Consider the following 22156-nt stretch of genomic DNA (forward strand, 5'->3'; position numbering starts at 1 on the left):
TCGCGGTCCTGTTCCACAGATCTGCCTCTTCTCACCAGCACCTCACTGTCTTGATTACTGTAGCATTCCAATATTCTGGATTCAGGTGGCATCAGTCCTGCAACTTTGCTCCTCTCTTTCAGTTTTGTCTTCATTTCTGGGCTTTTTGCCTTTCTGTATAAGCGTCAGAATCAGTTTGTCACAAGCCACAAAATTACTCGCTGGGGTTCTGACTGGGGGCCGTGTGGCATCTGACGATCAGGTGAGGAGGAACTGACACCTCGACACTCCCCAGCCTTCTCACCCACAAGTGTGGCCAGTCTCCTGTTGTTTTCAGTTCTTCCCTTTCATTCATTAGAATTTCGTCGTTTTTCTCGTTTAGATCTTCCGCTCTTCTGTTAGGTTTGGTAAGTGTTTTGCTGGGGGGCTGTTCATAGAAATGATGCTGCGGTTTCTTTTTAATGTCAAATTTCACCTGCTCGTTGCTGGTGTTATTTGAAAGTGGACGCTGCAAATTTGCTGTAACTGCTTATTAGTTCCAGGAGGCTTTTTTTGGGTTCTTTTGGCTCTAACTAATTTTTTGCAAATGTATTTAACCAGCCCAAAAGACTCCTAAAATAAGAAGATATTTGAATAAAAAGGATTCTGGGATTTTCACTGAAAGAGGTTAAATGACTGTCCCGAGTTCAAATTAATGTCGTCTCACCGAGTTCTCACAGTGTGTGTTTCCCTAGTTTCTCTGATGCTGTAAGACAGTGTCAGCGAGTCTCCTGTGTCCCTGCCCGCCAGTCTCCGTGAGCAGCGTCATCACAGCCAGCCTGCGTTTCGGTGGCCGTGCGCTCTGCGCGAGGCGTGCGGATATCTCTGCCGAAGGTCTCCCCCTGGGTGGAAACGAAGGGAACTGTGTCGTCTCCGGCTTCACGTTCACACTGTGAGCTGTTCTCTCAAGATTCGCTCCCCATAACAAAGGAGCACTAGACTCCACCAGCAACTGGGCTTCGGCGTGCCTGAGAACACAGTGAGATCCGTGGGGGTGTGACCTGAGCAGGCACACGGGCCCCCTCCAGGACAGCCTGGCACTTGGCTTACTGTCCCGCTGACTCTGTCTTCACATTCTGAGTCCGTTTTGAGCAAGGGACCCTGCGTTTCCACTTTGCACTGAGGGGCCGCAAATTACATGGCAGCCCTGCGGGATGGTGGTTTCTGGCGACACTCCTGGGCTGGTTGCATGGCTGCTTTTTAAGAAGGTCTCTCAGGAAGTCTCGGATTTTTTTACAAGGCTTTGTGCTTAGCTCGGGGTTCTCTTCTGGATGATTTAAGAAAACAAACAAAAGGAGAAAGCGAGTGCAGCGTGTGTTCCAGTTACTTCCGATGCAGGTGGGGTTTGTGATGAAATTAAACCCCGACACTCTGCTTTGAAGCCATTTGTTAATAGTTCACCAAGGTCGCTTTCCTTCTACATTTTATTGGTTGCTTCATTTTCAAGAGAATTTAAAATCGTTTTAAAACTTATAAGTAAAGGAATTAGGGTAAAGGGAAATAAAACAAAAGGAAGGTCATTTGCTGAGACACACGCCGTCAGTCCCTGTGCGGTGGCTGCGGGACGGCTAACGAGGAACAGGCCTTCCCAAGGCTCGGAGCGTGAACGAAGAGCAGTCAGCTGTAACTTTCCAAACGTCCCAGGTCCACAGTGTCCGTCGTCAGGATGTGAACCTCACGCGGTCGCTAGGATGGAAATTCTGTGAAGGAGGATCTCAGTCCGTTCTGTCCAAGATGTCCAGGATCCCCAGTTGGAGCGCGTGTCTGCCGCCACCTGCGTCCAGTAGGGACGTGCTGAAAGGATGAGTGTGTCTGCGGCGAGCGGGATGCAGCTGTTCACAGTTGTCCCTGGTGCGTCCGTGTGAGTCACACGTCTCCCTTGTCGTCTCAGAATGGGCACAACGTTGTGAATCAAAATCCCCACCAAACATACAGCGGTTACACCCGTGTGCTAGCTTCACCGCGCTCTGCACTTAAAATTCCTGACAGAAGACAGCGCCAGAGCTGAATTCAACGAAAGAGGCTTTATGTGGCCAATGATGTGACCCACAGTTTTCTAGACTCTGGAGTGTCTTCCCAGTGAAGGGGCAATTCAGTGCACCCCGAATTTGTAGAGCATTTTGGGGGGCTGTAGTTCTGGCTTAAAGCAGATATTTGTTTCCCATTACTTACTGGTAAGCTGCGCCCCAAATGATCAGCCTCCAGTCCAGACAAATTGATTAATATCAAGTGCTTTAAGAAACTCCGTACAAGTGCCATTTCCCCCAACCTAGATGCTAACAAATACAGTACAGCCTAGATATAAATATCATGTCTTCTGGCAAGACTGCTGTATATTCAGGCCTTTGATTAAGAAAACGGTTTGATGTTGACAATTTCAGCACATACATTTCTTTCTCAACAAAACTGTAAATTCTAAATAGTAAAACTCTTTGAAGTCAAGATTTTTTGTATTCAATACACATGCACTATACGTATAAACATATATACAAATGTATATATATATATACATTCAGTCAATGTTGTGGCTCTGAATTTAGTAGTAATTAAAGTAAGAATACCATTATCCTTGCCAAAAAAAAAAAAAAAAAAAATTTCGTGTGATTTTTCAGGACCGTTTGTGTGATGAGCTCAAAGCCAGAGTTTGGACCTCAGGCTTCTGAGTCCTGGTCCTAAATTTTCATAAAAGTTCTAGGAGACATTGGTCTCTAAGTAGATGCTAAAATACTTGAAAGCATTCATTCTAAACGCTCTTCTTCACGTCTCTTCTTCACCGCAGATCAGCACTATTTCTCATCAAAAGCATCATAAACATAAGTATTAAAACAAATTTGATTTTATGACGGGAAAAGAGTGGATTATCGTAACCAGTAACTTTGTTTGTTACAATCAGTGTTTTCATTTAAAATATGCTGATTCTTTAGCGTAATAACTGAGAATATAACGATTCTTCTGCAAGAACTCCAAATACAAGAATTACATTTTCTACTTTATACCTAGTGTAAAACGGTTTAAACTGGATTACATTTATAACGTCTTCAATTTCCGAAATGATACTAAGTCATTTCACCAGGTCAGAAAATTGATTTGGTCCTCCACTTTTCTCAGCCTCAATCATGAAAAATAGGAATGGTGATACATTCAGTTCTCATTCCCAGCAGCATTATTCTGCCTGACTGTGGTGGAAATATCCTATTCTAGCAGGATCCTGTGGGCATTGCCAGCGGGTTCCCGTAGGTCAAGGCATTCATGGCAGCAGATAAGTAGCTCCAAGTGTTGCAATTGGATTTAACTCACTCTGTCTAAGGGCACCTCCCTCCACAGGCCGGCTGATGTCACCATTATGTAACTGTCAGCTCTGTCCAGGAAGCAACAGCAGGGAGTCCTCTGTTGAACGGTAATAAATGTTTCCTATTAATGTCCGTGTTTAGGGATGACCTGGAAGTTCTGGGTTGTTCTTCTTAATGGTGACCATGGTCCAGATCTCATGGGAGACCAATAAAAATGGACCAAGTTGGAATTCAGATGTCAGACAGCATTAGACTCATGCTCTAGTTCTGAGTTTGAATGTAAATACGTGTTAAGTAGTAGGGCAGTCCTGATGCAGAAAGAGCCCGGGACCCGGACGCATCACATCTCTGCCCCCGTGAATTCACCCCAGACAACTGACTGCGACGACCCACCCTTGCTTCTCATTGTCCGTGGAGACGATACAACTTCAACCCTGAAGTCCGCTTGTGAGACCCAACTGAGCTCGCCTTTCTCTACACAGACAGAAGTTAGCTTTGTTATTAGCAGCAAGAATCCCAGGAGAGAGGGAGCTGTTTCTCACACCAGATCTCTGCAGATGAAGGGCACGAGGCATCTGCACTTGGGTGGTCAATAAACGAACGAGCTTCCCTCCCTTTCCTTTTATTTTCAACAAGTCGGTCTGTGCAAGAGTCTGTCAGTTTCAGGCATCAGGTTGACTCCCAGTGTCTCAAACAGCGCAGAGCGGGAGTTACAGTCACTGAAGAGACAATGGCGGCTCACTGTGTCCCGCGCCTGCTTGCTTCTACTGACCCTTCCCAGTCTTGAGGGATTTTCATCTTGTAAATGGCTTGCATATCTTTAGAACACGCTGTATATTCTAGAGAATTACAGCAGTGGAGAGTGATTTCTCAGGATGCACGTGATGGATTTGGTGCCAGACCGGGGCTTTATCTCAAGACCAGCCATGGGTAGGATGAAAGACGGTGTCTTAAGGACCCCGGGCCCTGGCTCCATTTTATTATGTCCAGGGATGGCCACAGTCCTCTTGAGCCAAGGTCACTGCCAGGTCTTCAGGAACTGCCTTAACCTTTAGGCAGCAGGTGCTAGAGGGACAAAGACCCTTGTGTCCTGTCCCCTTTGCTTAGAGGAGACTTTCTGAGCATATCCAATAGTGCTGTGAGCACGTCAGAATTCAGAGAACCACTGAAGAGGCAGCGACCGCAGGAGAATGAGGGGGAGAGGCCAGAGACATAGGAGGAAATTGTCCAGCGTGGCGTCAGAGACCAAGTGACAGAGTTGTTTCAAGGACAGGCCTGTGTGCCGGGACAGGGACTGGGGGGTGACCGTTGGCTCTGACAATGGAAAGCTCATTAGGGACCCTGAGAAAAGCAGCCTCACGGAGGTGATTTGGCCAAAACCCTGAGCAGCGGACCGGATGGAACGTGGAGAGACCGGGAGGCCTGCGGCGCAGAGAGCTTTGTAGCAGAACGCACCTGCTAGAGGAGGAGGGGATGGAGCGGCCGCTGCGGGGAGATAGGGGGCACAGAGGTGTTGTGTTGGTTTCTTTTGTGTTTCCCCACGTGGGGGACTGAGGGCACACGTATGCTCCAATGAGCAGGGCCAGACGGAGGGCGCCCGGGGCCCAGCACGGACAGGGTCCATCCGAGGAGCATTAAGCTCCGAGGATGCCCTCCCGAATCCTTAGTACCGTTACCTCTGGACTTCCGTGTGGTGTGTGCAGCCCAGCGGGCCGATGGGACAGGCCTGTGGGCAGAGGAGGTCCGTGTCTGTGCGAGTGCCTGGCCTCCTCCCCACGACATCCGGTGCTCGTGCTGGCCCGAGAGCACTGTCCTGGGTCCCCGTCACCAAGACCGTCCTAAATTCCACCCCCCCCCCCCTTTTTTTAGCTGTCACTTTTTTAAGTGACCCTTACTTTGATTGGTTGTCTCTGGTTGGTAAACTTCAAAACTCATGCTTAAACTCTGAACCTAAAATGACCTGAAAATACCTAAAAGCTCAATGCGAGCTTCTGTGATAAATGAAGTGGAATTTTGACCTCGATACCTTACTGCTTTCCTCTTCACTGAGGAGTGGAACAAATAAATCAAAGGCCAATTTTAACTTTTTTCTTGAAACGTACAAAAACTGAATTGAGAGGAAAAACTGAAGATTTGATCTTTTTTGGCACTCTTTGCAAGCTGCCTTACCTGTCAGGACTTTGCCAAGCTTTGTTTTAATTCAGATTACCCTCTAGTTTTGAATTCATCATATATTTCGAACAGCCCACAGCCAGTGCAGAGTGAACGAGAGATGCTGTTCCTGCTACGATTTGTGCACTTCCCTCTAAATCCTACAGGCTGGAATTACGCGCTCTCTCCCAGGCACCAGCGTTCCTCTGCAATGGAGAGAAGCGGTTCATACTATTTAGAAAAGAAAATGACGGTGAGACCTTTCTTAGAGCATCTATTGGAAATGCCGGCTCTGTGTTGTCGATTTCATTATCATGTTGCAAACACTTTTGCCCCAAGTGCTTCTCCTGGTCCTGATTCTTAATTGTTGTTATTTTGCAGAGTAAAATATTGATGACATTGGTCAAAAAGATTGGCAGCGGCATGAATTGTTATTAACCAGACTGTTGGCTGCAGCTTACATTTCAATACACACTAGGATGAAGCAGAAGCCCTCGGGGAGTCTCTTTTTCATTCCCTTCTCCAAATAGACAGAAATTAACCCTTTCAGAGCTTTCTTTACCATTGTCCTTTATTTTCGTTTTCCTTTGAGCAATTAAAACACCACTTATCGATTTCCACCTTGAAACATAAAAGGCCTCATTATTTATCAGGCTGGAGGCTGGAAATCATCCTGAAAGCTGGAAATAACCAGGGGTGCGACCATCCTCAAAGAACCAAGGGCAGGAATGAGAGGGTAGACCTTGGGAGGACAAAAAGGCAGAGGACTCGAAAGAAGGATTACGTAGGGCAGAGAGGAAGCCACGCCCTCCCCACACCCCAGCACACACAGCCCCGGCAGACACAATGAGGGTAAGAGCATTAATCATGTGGGCTCAGCCTTTTGGGAAACATTCATCTTTTGTACCCTTGTGCAGCCGATGAGATCCGACTACCCAAGCTACTTCTGAACGATCTTGTCATCCCTGGCTCATAGAGAAAGTGCGTCCGTATGGCGCGCATTAGCATGGATTACTCTCACATCTGTGTGATTATTATTGCTAATGCCACGTATCATCAATACGATGAACAGAACAGCAGCAGTGGAGTGAAAGACGGAAGCCACACATCCCAGGGGTGAAGGAGCAGGAATCCCGCTGCCTAACGCTTCTGTTTTCTTCTTAGACTCAATCTTAAGTCTTGGAAAACAGAAGAAACTGAATCTTCTTCAGGGCAAGGATTTCCAAGCATATTAGTCAAATCAATCACTATGGTCAATTTTAAGTCACGTGAAGATGTTTAAAGCAGTGTAAACTGCCAACTGTCTCACCACCTTATTAAATTAGTGAGTTTCGGTACAGTTGGATTAAGGGTGGGGGACATTCGGCATGGTTGCCATAAAGAGCAGAATCACCTCGAAGTATGCCAGAAATGCAGGTTCCGGGACGGAACGGCGGGCCTACTGAAGAGGAAGCGAGGGGGGCACAGGATTGTCTTGTAAGAAGTTCCATGAGTGATGATGATGGAGAAACCCTGGCCTGAGTTTGAGTCCCCGTCCCCCATTTCTAGCCTTCTTCTCCATCCCCATCTTCCATATCTGTTCTTTAAGAAAAGTCAGAATATCACACAGCACAAGGAGCATGTACTAAAATGTGCACCTCCATCCTCAGTTCCCCCCGACACACAGCCAGCTGCCCGAGGACACTGCAGGCACCATTTTGCTTTGTGTTTTGAGTGAGGTCACTCCCTCGTGCATGTGTGGTTATTTCTAGTTCATCACCATCGTGTACAGACTTCTTCCTGTGATTGGTGAAAATAGAATTTATCTGCCCCTCTCCCGTCCAGTCCCTGTTCTTTTCCAGTCCTTGCAGTGAACTGTAGAATTCCCTTTAGCCCTTCGTGTTTGGTTTGTTCACAGTTTATAATAAACTCTTAAACCCTGGCATTTTATTTCATAAGCTTCGCACCGTTCTGGGTTCCCAGCTTAGAAGAGCCAGAGTGTCGTCAGCTTTTCCCGGGTCCCTTTTAACTACGTGCCGGTTCTCTTTCCTTTTACTCTCACAAGATTAACTATGTTTGCGTTATTTTTACAGCAAAAAATGAAGTTGTGTGCTTTGTCTCTAGATTAATTTCACAATGAACAACAATGGACAGCACTTACCTGATTAGTGCTAAATAAACGTGTGTTCACAGTCAAGGCTCTGGTGCCACGGTCCGCGTGCCACCCGGAGGAGACGCTTTGAGCGCCCCGTCCTTTCTGGACAGCACCACTGCGTGAACCCGCATTGCACGTTAGCTTGCTCTATGTTTGGACCATGATGCTTTAAAAATGATTCTTTTTCTTGGAGTTTCTGATTGCCTATATACTTTATTACTTTATATTTTTATTTTATTATGTGAGTAATCATATACCATATACCTCTTCTCTTGAATGAATATGATTTTATTCAATGTGTAAAAAGGAAAAAAAAAGATTTGTTATTCATTCTCTCCATCACTGTGGCTCTTTTACCTTTTAAGTTGAGATCCCTGGCTTCCCAGTCCACTCTGGATTGGTTCTGTCAGATTTGGTTGGACTGTAACCTTCAATGCACAATTTAAGTTGCCCTTGACTTACAAGCTACATTGTCTGCACTGCATATACTGATTTTTGCTTTGAAGCGTTCGGCTCCACTCCATTTTTGTGGACTCCTTTCATTTACTGTAGGCTTCCTTCTGGAAGTCTTCTACCTCCTCCATCGGTCAGGGCTGTCATTCTTCAGGCCTGTAAGGAATTGTTATCTTAGAATATACCTTCCTTGTATTTTTGGGTTGGAAGAACTGCTTCCTGGATCCATTTTCAAACACATGTTGTTGAAATACATTAAAAAATAATTTTCTAAGAATGCATGCACGTGAAACCTTTCTAAGATGGTACCAACGCCTCACCCTGGATTCCCGGTGAGCTAGTCCCTGTTGATGTTAAGCATCCTTTTCTTGCTGGGGCTTCCCAGGCTTGGGGTTCCCAGCTGTGCCACAGACCCACTGTGTGCAGGGCACCCCTCTGAACCTGGGGAGCGAAGGGAACCCATTTGGACGTGAAGCTCAGGCTGCTGTGTTACGAGTAATAGCAGTCTTTGTCTCTGACCCAGGAGTTTCAAGTCTGCCTTGGTCTGTTTGTGTCCCACCAATATGCATCTATTAAAATCCAAACCCCAGGGTGCCGGTGTCAGGAGGCAGGGCCTCTGGAGGTGATGAGGTCGTGAGGGTGGAGCCCCCACATGGGGTTAGTGCCCTTGAAAAGGAGACCCAGCGAGCCCCCTGCTCCCCACACGGCCCGAGAGGCACAGGCTGGAAGTCTGAGATCAGGGAGCCGGCCCGTCGGGCTCTGGTGGGATCTCCCATCCGGGTATCAGGTGAGTAGCCTTCAAAACTGGGAGAAGTGAGTGTCTGCTGTGTGCAGTCCCCCAGCCCCGGCAATTGTTGCGGCCGTCTCAGCTGAGATGGTGTCATTCCAGCACCGTCTGTGAAACCTGCAGGCCAGCGACGTTAGATGTGAACAGGGACAGATCTGGACCCCTCACCTGCTTAGGTACATTCTGAGCTTCCCTTTGGGCGGCACATGAAACCACTGAGGTCTCGTGCTCCAGCTGGCTATGGACGTATTTTTCTTTCATTTGTCCTAATCAAAATTCAGGAGACCCTCGTACAGAATTCTGGCTTGAAAATACTCTTTCTCCAGAACTTGCATGCGTTTTTATATTCACTCCTGATGAGTGTGTGGCCCTGGACTCCGTGTCCGTCCACTGATGCTGCTTTGTCTGTTTATTGGTGCCTCTGTTACCTTCCTCTCAGGTGCTTTTGCACATGGTCTCATAAAATCACAAAATGACATGTCTTGGTGTTAGACCACGGTCAGGTCTGATCCTTAGACAGCCCTCAGCTGAAACCCTCCCTTCTGTGTGGAAGGCTCCTATGCTGAGAAGTCCACTGGGCATTTGTACCTAAACACGACGCTGGAAGTTCGTTCTGCGTGGGCTGGTAGTCCCGGGGAGGTGAATGGCTGGGTGAGACCGATGTGGTACCGGCGGTGACGGGTGGGGCTTCCGAGGTCATTTGGGATAAAGGCATGAATGGGAGGGTCAGAGCTTTTCTGACCTGACAAGACACTGATCCCAAACTGGTCACCCAAGAGAATCATCCCAAGGAACTCCGGAGAGAGAAAAGGGGGGCCAACACGGGGACCCTTGTGCACTTTGTGAACTCTGTTCTTTGTCTTAACTTATGGAAATGTATTCTTTATCTAAGTAGGGAAACACCTGGCGTCACTTAAGTGTGGTCCCAGCTCCCCGTCTCCGGTGCTTCCCAGCCAGCACTCAGGTCTTTTTCAGTTTCTCCTCCTCGGCATCCAGCCGGCACTGCCGAGCTTGTCCGTAACAGAGCTTCCAGTTACACTTCGGTCTTGTTTGTAAACACCAGCGCCAGCCTCCAACTTGGAATATCTGCATTTTACAAACTGTTCTTCGATCATATAACCAAGGATCAGTTGTTATATAATTTCATTAAGATAATGAAGCAATTTCCGGAGCCAGAGTTCTCTGAAGCGCTGGGAGTCCGTCAGAAACACAGGCAGCTGTGTGGCCTCCTCTCCACACGAATGCAGACACTGGGTAAATATAAAGAATATAATCATATGTCAAGAAGAATCTCCAAGTAATTTATTTAAACAATGGTTACAATTGTGCTGTCTCCAATTCCTGTGTCTCTAGTAATTTAACCTGCAGCATTTCATGCCTGACATTTAATCAATACACGCAGATCATTTTAGGGGCCTATTATATCCTGAATTCATTAATCTACGTGGGCAGGAGACAAGCGCACAGGAAGGTGTCTTGGCTGAGGCCACGGAGGAGGCTGGTGAGCATTGCGCTCCCCTGTCCGAGTCCCTCGGAGCCTGCCCCCCCCCCCCCAGCGGACGTGGCCCCCTTGGCTTGCATCCTTCATTCACTCATTCTTCAGTGCAATGTATTTTGCACGAACTTGAGAGTACACACATACTGGTTCTTCTTTTTCTCACTCCTTCTCTTCTGTGAGGTGTAACTCTGATGAAAAATACAGAATAAGCTCCTTTCTTTCCGGGGTCGAGATGTTTTATTCATCCTGGAATTTGAGAGTGAAAGTTATGCAGTACAGCTTCCCCGGTACCGGTCACCAGGAGGGGTTTGGTTTATGGTTGCACAGAAAGAATCCAACGCAATCAGCTGCTCTGTTACGATATATCATAAAGTACCCCTTAATCCTTAGGATTTTGTTAAGAGCTGATTTATTAGAGATCTGAAGTAGATACAAATTAAGTTTGATATAATTCAGTGCAGGACAATCAGACTACTATTGCATTAAATTGACATAAATTGAATCATTTTATAATGAAATGAGCATGCCGCAGTGCTTCGGAATTCTGATGATTATTCATGGTGGACAAGAACAATGAGACACTATGATTTCTAGTTTTTTTTATTCCTTTCCTTTGTTCCATAGTCCATCTGTTGGACTGTTTTTGAATTGCATAAATTTATTGCCACTATTAGTTGTCTCATTAATAAATAAATCTAAATTGAGAATGCTCACAGGTTCGTCTGAATCGCGGGCATCTGACTGTTCACAGCACAGATCCAGAACGGCCGAGACGTTGGCATCGCACCTACGTTGTGAGGTTATTTCGCCACTGGCTGATTCACTAAGCGCATCTCTGATAAAGCAGCGCTGACTGTAAGGCCTGTCCAAAGGAGCGGAGTTCCGCCAGCGCGGGGCAGCTGAGCTCTCCAGTGAGGGCCTAAAGGAGACGGCTGTTGGGATAAATTCTATTTCATGGCCAAGTGGGCTTCTGTGCGGCTGGAAGAATGCGCACGGTCTCCACGCTGTGCTGCGCAGAGACTCCAGTGCGTGCGCGTGCGCGAGAAAAGCGCAGCACGCGGCAGTGGGCGCTGCATTCGGACCCGTGCACTGTTGTATGCGACGCATCCGTGAAAAGGGAAAAATAGATGTCTCCCTGAAGACGTCTGGGACGAGGGAAAAGCTCAATCAACTAAACACGTTGAAGACCCAAAACTGAGCAGGATGGATGGAGAGAGGGGCGAGTGAGACACACCAGTTTATCTCTTCTACGTGCTTCTGACTTTTAGACCATGCACGCACGTGCTGCGTCACAGAAACAGCACGCCGTACCGGCTGACCGCTGTCGGCGTGTCGCGGTGCCCGCGCTGAGCCCCTCCGCCCAGCCCGGACCCGACTCAGCGGCGGCGAGTGCGGGTGTTGCCGCACTCAGCCGCGCCCTCTTCCAGGCGGCTGCCCCCGCCCCGCCCCGCGTGGGCCGTCCCCCAGAGCCGTGGGGGGGGGGGGTCCCGAGCTCTTCCGGGTAGGAGCGCCCCGCGGCCGTGATGAGCCGCGTGCAGCCCGCACGCCCCGCCGCAGAGCGAGCCGGCCGGGCGCTCCGGGCGCACGGGCTCCCTGCGGGCGGCCGCGGGGCCGCGGTCTGAACGCCGTGCGGCTGCTTCCTTGCTCTGCGCGCTCCTGCTCCGCTCACCGTACGGGTTTCTCCTGAGAGCGCCGCCGCCCCCCCCCCCCCCCCGGATCCCACCTACATAAGCGTCTCCACTTCATATGCTCCTTCTCGGGGCCTGGCCTGGGGTCAGGTTATGAAACCAGCCATGCAGATGGTCTGACGTGTTCTCGTGGCTTCTCCTCACTGCTGACTTAGTGCCTTTTATGGATGACCACCTAAGGAAAGCCAGCTGAGGCACGGGCGGGCGGAGTAACGTCCCAAGAGCGCCCCTCTTGACAGCGGGCAGCGTGGTGACTTTGAGTGGGTCCTCGGGAAGTCCCTGTATTTTACTGGCCTTCACGACGTTTCGCAATTACAATGAAATTAATTTCATCTGCTGCTCACGCTGTGGCTTTTAACAACTCTCATCCTGCAATGAGAACTTTGCAGAAAAGTGAAGATGTTTTAGGATGAACTCAAATTAAGACACTTCACTGAGTAAATGAAACGGCCAACCGGCAGCAGTGGTCGTCCCGAGGGTATGGAGGGTCAGCGGCTCCCGGCCGCGGTTGTGTCCGGGAGGGAACGGCACTCGGTATTCTGAGCAGGAGGAGCGGCAATTCACAAAATGCGGTGGCGGCAAAACCGGTAGGAGAGCCGGGCATCAGGGAAGGGAAGGCCCCGCCTGCTGTGTTGGCTGCGCGCTGCAGACCAGGCCCTGCCAGGCCCTGCAAGCCGGCAGCAGGGAAGACCTCTGCGGGGAACCCGGCGCTGCTCCTCAGCCTCATGGGGCGGCTCTTGTCCTTCGTGCTCGCGCTGTAGAAAGAGAAATACTGTGGCCTCCGATTCTCTCCCATCTTGTCATCTCATACGACGTCTCTCATGTGGGCTTTGACCACACACTCAGCTGGCGAAAGATGCAGGGAAAGTAGCATCCGGTTCTGGAAGCTTGTACCGGAGGGGAGAGCCTAGAAAGGGGGTCTGCGTGGGTCACGGACACTCACACGGAGCAGCCCGGCCACAGGCAGAGAGCATCGCTCTGCAGATCAGGCAGACGCACTGCGGGCCTCAGACAGGAAAGATGCTGGCAACGGTGAACAGGCACAACCTCGCGCCCCTGGCGTTTGAGGGGAGACACGCCACGAGTGTCTCACAAGCCGGTCTTGGAGTCTGGGGCTGCGTCGCTGTGTGTTCCCGAGCTTGATTTGATTGCACTTGGTAGCACGGGATTGTCTGTTCTGCTGATGACACTGACTGCTTTTTCAAAATGTGCTTAACATTTTCCCTCTGGGTTGAGTGCTTCGCACATTCAAATTAAGCAACTGAACTGCTTGTTTTCCATGTAAAATGCTTATTGATTTAATTTCCTTTTAGTTCAGATGGTTATGCTGTCTGTTATTCTGAAGATGAGGTCTTGCACACAGCAAACGCTGAAGCTGCCAGCTGCGTAACGATGCCATGTGTAACGAACGCTCCTCGTTGTAAAGTATGGCTTTAGGGCCCCTAGGAAGGACCCACACCTTAACATACCTCCACAGCAAATGCCACCATAATGGAAATTCCCTAACAGCCATATATTTTAAAAATTTCTCCACCTGTTCCCACAAGAACTAACAATCTAATTTGCCTTAAGGGTTTTTAATTTATTTTTTAATTTATTTTTGCCCCAAGGTTTTTTTTTTTTTATTTTTTAAATTTTTTTTGCCCTAAGGTTTTAGTAACTAAATATGTTTTTGGTGAGAATAATCCCAGATTAGCAACATGAATAAAAAATGAAAACAAATAAAATAAGATAAAAGGGATGATGATAACTGAGACAAGAATCGGGTGCTGTGAAAATTAGAAGGTGAAGAACGACAAGTTTGCAAGGAGACTCTGATGGCAGCTGGGGCAGTGGAACAGGTGGGCGATGCAGAGTCAAAAGGACGTGACTCTGACTCCTGGGACGTTGGGTGAATGAGCTAACCTCTCTAAACAGGAAGTGGGGTCTTACCAATCTTTTGAGGAGTGGCTTTTTAAGTTGAAATATAGTTGATTCACGATGCTGTGTTAGTTCTGGCATGCAGCATAGTGATTCAGTCACACATGACTATGTATTTTCTTTTTCAAATTCTTTGCCGTTATAGGTTATTACAAGATGTTGAGCATCGCTCCCTGGGCTGTGCAGTAGGACCTTGTTGTTTATCTGTTTCACACGTAACAGTATCTGCAAACCCCAAACAGGTGATTTATCCACTTTCCGCCTTCCCCGCTGGGAGCCATGAGTTTGTTTTCTATGTCTGTGAGTCTGTTTCTGTTTTGTAAATAAGTTAATTTTTAAGATACATAAGGGCTATCGTATGATATTTGTCTCTCTCTGTATGACTTACTTCGTTTAACATGTCTGCGCTGCTGTAAATGGCAGGATGTGGCCCAGCTGTGCTATCTCCCGCCCCCCTTGGATCAGATGCGTGGGCTGTGTGCAGGTTTAGCTCGGTGTGTGCTCTGGGCAGGTCTCAGCTGTTGTCATGACTCCCTTCCCGAGGGGTCTGGTCTGCTCTGTATTTTGCCCTGGGCCCGTTTGCGGTCAGCTCCTTACCTGTCAGAAGGTTTGTCACCTGTGAGTGTCTGTCTTCCTTCAGAGACCCCTTCCTGCTGGACCTGGTCCAAATTCACTTTTAGTGAATGGGTCCCTTGTGGAGCCTCTGAGACGTTACCGCATTTATTACGTCCTGCACCTCTGTGAATGAACGTGTTTTCCAGTCACTCCAGGCTGCTCACCCTCCTCAGAGGTCGCCATGACTCACACACATGCATCCCTCTTTATGGGGGCACTCAGAGAGTTAGCACATCTTCACTTAATAGAACAACACACTCATTTTGTCATGTCCCCCAAGCAATCCATAGAATTTTATACTCTAATCACATCCTGTATATGACCCTTGAGCAGGTTTATTTATATAAATTTTATATAAATACCCTCTAGGTCCATCCATTCATGTTGCTGCAAATGGCAATATTTTATTCTTTTTCATGGCTGAGTAATATTCCATATAAAATATTGCATCTTCCTAAGTTAATCTTCAGTTGATGGGCACTTGGGCTGTTTCCATGTCTTGGCTGTTGTGAGCAGTGCTGCTGTGAACATTGGGGTACATTAGCATTTTTGTTTTTTCCAGATAGATACCCAGGAGTGGAATTGCTGGATCATATGGTAGTTCTATTTTAAGAAGATAATTCTTTTCAATAATTTGAAGGGGGCAAGGATTCAGGCAAAGAGATCAGCTTGGAAGTCTTTGCATATTTTCATTTTGTATTGACACAAAAATTGTCATTGTGGCAGCAAGAGAGGTGAGGATGAGACGTATTCAAGAAAAACAAGTAATCCTGTTTTGTCTTGCATTTTTGTCAACTCTATGCATGCCTGTCTTCACGATTTTAAGGGACCGATGGCAGAAAAACAGTTATTAATTTTTTACTCTGTAGTATACTACATACATAGAATACGTTTGGTCTTTGATTGATCGAATGTATTCTGATTGAATTTATTATTTTCTACTGAATGACAAGAACCACTTAAATCATAAGCACAGATAAACATGCATATCTCATCAGTCTTTAAACTAGAATGCACCTCAGAATGAAAAGCCAGTGGCTTGAGAGTGATGGGGGATTGAAACACAATTCACATCGTCTAAAAACTGGCTAAATTAAATGCAGCAGCAGATCGCCTGGCTGTGATCCAGGTCTCTCTCCAGATGGTGTGTCCCTGCGCAGGTAGAGATAGGAAAATGAAAAGTGATTCTCCTGCTAGCCTGGCATCTTTATGCCAAACAGGATTATTTACGAATTTCTTTGAGATTAATAAAGGACAGAACCACCCCAAGAAGGAGACTTTGTTTTAAAAGCCTGGGGTGAGGCTTGGCTGAGAACAACCCTAGACCACGACTGAGAGGGGCTCTCAGTTCCTGCACCTGCCCTTCTGTTTTCCTCCTAAACAGCCCTCACAGTTCGGTGGTCAAAACGGCCCTCAGCCAGAGATGCCCTACCATGAACCATTCCATTTGGCTTCTCAGAATTAAACAGTTTCTGTTGAACTGAAACAGTTTGAGTGCGCCTTGGTGCCCCAGTTAAAAGAAATACAGAAAAAGCAAAGTCCTCTCAGCCCAGGCGCCAAGTCCCAGCACTATTGACTCTGTCGTGGGGAGTGTTTGGTTGCACAGAACACTAACTCCGACGCGGGCTACAAGGTTAATATGTTTGTTTAACTTAGTGTTTTCAGGCTCATTAGACAGTGTTTAGACATTACATATTATAATTATTAATCATATCTCAATGGAGGAGAGAAATGTGTTCCACCAAATATCTACAAATTAATATGCATCTTAGCCCCTATTAATTTTGAAAATGGGAAAACCAGTGTCGCATGATAAAGGACTGCGTGTGTGATATGATTCATCTCAATCAATATCCACATAGGGTTTTAAAAATAATTTTTCCAAATGGCTTAGAAAGAAAAAGCACCTATTTTTATTTAATTATCAAGTTCTAACAAGAAATCACAATAATAACTGAATATTGTGTGAAAATATTGACTTTGTGCTTTCTTGTATGCGGTAACCATAGAGTATCATAAAAATCCGGTGCAGCCTTGTTTTTCCAGCTTGCGTTTAAAGATTCACAGACTCTGAGTGACAGTTGTCGCCCGTCTCCTCGAGCATTCATGCGCGGACCTGTAGCAATGCAACCTCCTTAGGAGTCTGCGCTCGTAATTTCCTCCCAGAACTTTTACTGAACAGGCCTGCTTCATCACCAAGCTCCAACCTTAAATAGTTTCTCTTTCAAATACTAACCATGGGTTGTTAATTTAAGTGTTCCCTTTGTGGTTCTGTCAATGAGGACTTACGGGTGTGATTTGTAATTATATCATAAGGCTGTTAATGCTTTTCTTTGAGAAATACAATAAAATAGAATAACTGAAGCTTCACCTTTTAGCTTTAATGGAAAACATCCGTGGGAAAGGTAACATTTTCATTACTTAAATTCATTTTTATTTTAAAATACATTTGTGAAGGAAAAATATAAGCATGTTTAACACATAAGATTTTAGTGAAAGAAAAGTAAATTCAAAGATAAGACTGAGAAGTTTATATCTTGGATGATTGACTCAGTATGTAACCATTTTATTAAACCATTTTCTTTCTCCAAATTATACTTTCTTCCTTCTTTATTTTGGAATGATAACAAAATTTACACCTATTAGATGAGGCTTCAATAAACATATATATTTATATGTGTGTATATACACACACACGTGTGTGTGTATATGTATATATATATATATATAAGCTTAGCTTTGTGCTGGGTGTGTAGCAGTAACCAAACAAAAACAGGAGGCCCCTTATATATAAACTCCAGAGAAGATACCATTTATTTGAAAGATAAATATAACGAGATTAATTTTGGTTATTTATTTGATAGATAGAAATAAAGTTGTCAAACCTTTGACTCATAATAGAATCTAAAATTTTCTTCTAAATATAAATAACACAGTGCCGCCTATCCCAGGTCATGTCTTCTGCGTTTTATCTGCTACGCGATCATCTTCAGTTAGAATGAAATGTCTTCAAATGTTCTACCATCAAAAGGGCACAAGTTGGGGTCCACGCCAGCTGAGATGAGGAAGAGGGAACTGGGTTTACTCTTTGGCCTGAAATAAGTAACAAATAAATGCAGAACATGTAGGAAGTAGTGTAATTCAGGGTATCAGACAGTGGGGGTCCTGTACCCTGAGATTTGGGAAGGAGGTGACAATTTAATGTATCTAAAGGCAAACCATGGAAAATGTAAAGACTCAGATGAGTTCAAGAAAAGGGGAGACCTATTGCATGCAAACACTCATCAGAAAGTGAGGGAAGCTGAATTAATTCAGACAAATCCGACTTCAGAACAAAGAAGATTAAAATAAATAAGGAAGGCATTACATAAAGATAAAGGTGTCAATATTTTAAAAACCTACAGCTAATATTTTAAGAGTGAGAAATGGACATTTTTCCAATAAGACCAAGAACAAGGCATGATGTCCTATTCCACATGGCACTGGAGGTCTTAGCTAATACAAAATAAAAGAGAAGAAAGGATGCAGGGGGTGGAGAGACAAAGGAAAAATGTACAGATTAGAAAGGAAGAAATTACACTGTTTTTAGTTGCAGCTAGCAAGGTTGACTATGCAGAAGATTCCAGACACTCTTTAAAAAAGTCTTGGAACTATTAAGTATAACAGGATGAGAAGACACAAAGTTGCTGCACAAAAGCAGAGTGTTTACCTGTAAACCACCAACGAGCAACTGAAATTTGAAATTAAAAAAATATATATATCCCATTTACAATAGTACTAAAACACAAAATATTTATATATGTCTAATTAAACATGTACAGATCTCTATGTGGAAAACTACAAAACTCTGATAAACCAAAGGTCTAAAGTAACTGAGAGATGTTCTGTGTTCACATGTTGTGAAGACTGGTAGGTTGCGAATTCTCAACACGATTTACCAATTCAGTCCAATCCCAATCAAACTCCCAGCAAGCTGCTTTGTAAATACTGACAAACTGAATCTCAGGTACATGTAGAGAGGCCTGAAACAGCCACATGGCACTGAAGAGGAACAGTCAAGAGGGTTGACAGGACAACTTCAAAGCCTCCTATAAAACTGCAGTGATCACGAGCCTGTGATCCTGCAACACACCAGGCATAAACATCGGAGGAACAGCCTAGGGAGCCCAGAAACAGGTCCACACAAACAGAGTCGCCCGACTGTTGGCAAAGGAGCAAGGGGAACTCACCTGAGAAAGGAAAGTCTTTAAAACAAATGGTGTTGGAACAACTGGGCATCCTTAAGGGGAAAAATGACCTTAGACAAAGACCTTGCGCCTTTCACAGAAATTAACTCAAAATGGATGTTAGACTTAAATATGCACAGGCCAATGATAAAGCTGCCAGAAGGAAACCTAGGAGAGAAGAGGAGACTCTGGGTTTGGTGGTGAGATTTTGGATACGGCTGCCGAAGCACAGTCTGTGACAGTGACAGCTGACAAGACGGACTTCACTAAACCAGAAGCTTCTGCTTTGTGAAAGACACTGTCAAGTGAAGACAGACAAGCCAAAGACTGGAGGAAATGTTTGCAAAACGTGTATATCTGCTAAAGCACATGTTTCCAAGTCTTCATACCCCAAAATATTTAAATCAACGGTAAGAAAGCAAACAATTCATTGAAATAATGGACAGGAGATCTGATCAGACACCTGAGTAGAGAAGATACACTGCTGCAAATACGCCTCTGGAAGGATGCTCCACGCCGTTTGTCATCAAAGAATTGCAAGTTAAACTTACAGGGGACACCATGACACACCTGTCAAAATGGCTAAAATCCCCTGTGCACACGTGAGAAACACCAGAGAAGTCTCAGCTGAGGAGCATTCTGCAAAACCCCGGTTCTCTTCAAAACCCTCAAGGTCATCAAATACAAGGGAGGTCTGAGAAACAGTCCCAGCCCAGAGCTGCCTTAGGATGTGTGAGGGCTGAATGTTATGGGGTGGCCTGGAGGGGGTCCTGGGACAGAAAAGGGACTCGAGGTAAAAACTAAGGAAATCTGAATAAAAGATGGGCTTTAGTTAATCCCAGTCTATGAGCATCGCTTCCTTCACTGTAGCACTGGTGCCATATGAATGTTCTTATTTAGGAACTGAGTAAAATGCCTGCAGCCGTATACAGCCGTCCCAAGGTTCTTTGACAGATGTTTCTTAAATGTACCAGAAATTTAAGTGCTCAGTATTGTAACAAAGTCAATAAATGTCACTGCAGGACTAAGGCAGCAAAGTTCACCCTGAAGACTGGAAGGTACGAACACACGCAGCGTGCTGTCGGTGGGAAGGCTGGGGTCCCCAGCGTGACGAAGCCAGGAGAAGGGCAGGCTTTGCCGTGGGTTCTCCGCCTAACAGTGAGATCTTGTAGCCGCAAAGTATTTCATTACTTACATTCTAGTTGGACCAAAAAAAAAAAAAAAAAAAAAGTCTTGCAGACGCTCCAGGGCTTGTCAACGTGGGAGCTGAACTTTGGTGTCAGTGTTTATGCCTTTCCTTGCTCTGGGCTAACACAGTGTTCAGACACAGTTTTGAAAGTGAAACCTGTCATGTTTTCAGAACCACAGGGCTACACTGGGCCATCCAGGTGGCGGCTGGGAGGGTCCTGCCCAGAGTGCTGGCCTGAGGTGCTACGCTGGGAGTGAAGGGGGGTAACGAGGAGGATGGAAAGGACACGTCGCAGAACCCAGGACGGATGTGACCTCGACCGCTGACGCCTGACCTGGAGGGCGAGGAGCCACGGCCCACCTTACTGTGAGTTGTGCTGGGAAGCCGACGGTGACTAGTGCTGGCAGGACGAGGGAGGCGGGAGGCGGGTCTGTGGCGGCGGCGGCCCACACGGGGTGCTCAGCCTGCCGCCCACACAGCCGTCTCCCCTCCTGGGGACGTATTCACCAGCTGATAAACTGCACCTTACCCTCTCTCCTTCCTGCTCGGAACATGTGTTTGTGAGAGAGAGAAAGATAAATAAGGATGATTAAGAAGAAGGTAAACAGGGTCCTAAAGTTATCAATTATTTAACCAGGAATAGATAATTTATCTTTTCTGAGTCTAGGTGAGGTAAACAATGATACTCCAAAGAAGAGGTACTTTTCTTAGTTCAAATAAAATTTACTCCAAGTTCTCCCATGCACATACTTTTAAAATCAATTTTATTGAGGTACTATTTGCATACAATGCAATACATACACTTACAGGCATAATTTGATATGGTTTGATAAATTCACTTGCTACTTTAATTATTAGTTTTATTTTTATCAAAGTTACACATGGGCTAATATTATGGACCGAATTGTGTCCCCAAAATTCAGATGCTGAAGTTCTAGCCCTTGGAAGCTCAGAATGTGGCTGTACTTGGAGATGAGGTCTTTACAGAGGCGATGAAGGCGAAATGAGGTTAAGTGGGCGGGTCCTCATCCCCAAGGACTGGTGTCCTTGTGAGAAGAGGAGCTCAGGACACAGACACGCGCAGAGGGGAGGCCATGAGATGACTCGGGGAGGAGACGGCCGTCTGCACGCCCGGGAGAGAGGCCTCCGGAGAAACCAGCCCTGCCCACACCCTGCCGCGGACTTCCCGCCCCCAGGCTGTGAGAAACACTGTCCGCGGAGCTGGTGGGGACGAAACGGCAGTGACACTCGACTCTCTCCGCACTTTGTCCTGTAATTTATCTCCGTATATCATTCCATTTATCAAGGAAGCATTTTTTTATCGAAGCATAATTTCCAGTGTACAGCATCATGCTTCAGTTGTACGTATACAGACGTCTAGTTGACATGTGTGAATACTAACTACGTATATAAGACAGATAAACAAGCATCTTCTGTACAGCACAGGGAACTACGTTCAATATCTTCTGTAATCAGTTAAGCATTAATAAATATTTTCCATGGCTAGTTTTACTATAGAAGAGACAGTTACACCTCACCCTCCCTCATCCCCCAGCCCTCACCCCACCATTCTAACAGAGGGTAATCCAGCCCTAGCTGAAGCCAACGCTCACTTGACCCCCTTGGAGTTAATAATTTTCCCCCTTTCTTCCCTCTGCACCTGTTAGCATTTCTGCCGCACTCTCCACGGTGAAGTCCCTCCCAATGTCCCGAAGATGCAGCCAGCACGGCAGGCAGCCACGTCTCGGTTCCTTCCTGGGGCCTCTGGAGACCTGGCCAGTCCAGACTGGCTCCTCCAGGGACTTGCTTCTCAGACGCCCTTTGAACTTGGCTCCTGTGTTGGGTGCTGTGTCCAGGATTCTGTTTCCTCCTCACAGCTCACTCCCTCGTTTACTGCAGCAGGATTCTCAGCCATTTCATGAGAAGGGTACAAAGGGGAGACATCTTTTTGAGATCTCTCATATCTTAAAATGCAGTTATTCCATGCACACCGACCGTTGATTGATATTTTTGCAAGGGGGAAATTCTGAACTGGAAAATCACGCCCTTCCCCAGTTTTGAGGGCTTGCCGTGTTCTCTTCCGGCCGCCAGGACGGCTGTTGGGAGTCCCGGCTGTCCTGGTGTCTGATCGTTGAGCATGCTGCGCACTGTCCTCCTTCCGCGGGTTTCTGCCTGGCCTCCTGACCT

This window comes from Camelus ferus, chromosome 35 (genome assembly GCF_009834535.1).
Source record: "Camelus ferus isolate YT-003-E chromosome 35, BCGSAC_Cfer_1.0, whole genome shotgun sequence".
NCBI lineage: Eukaryota > Metazoa > Chordata > Mammalia > Artiodactyla > Camelidae > Camelus > Camelus ferus.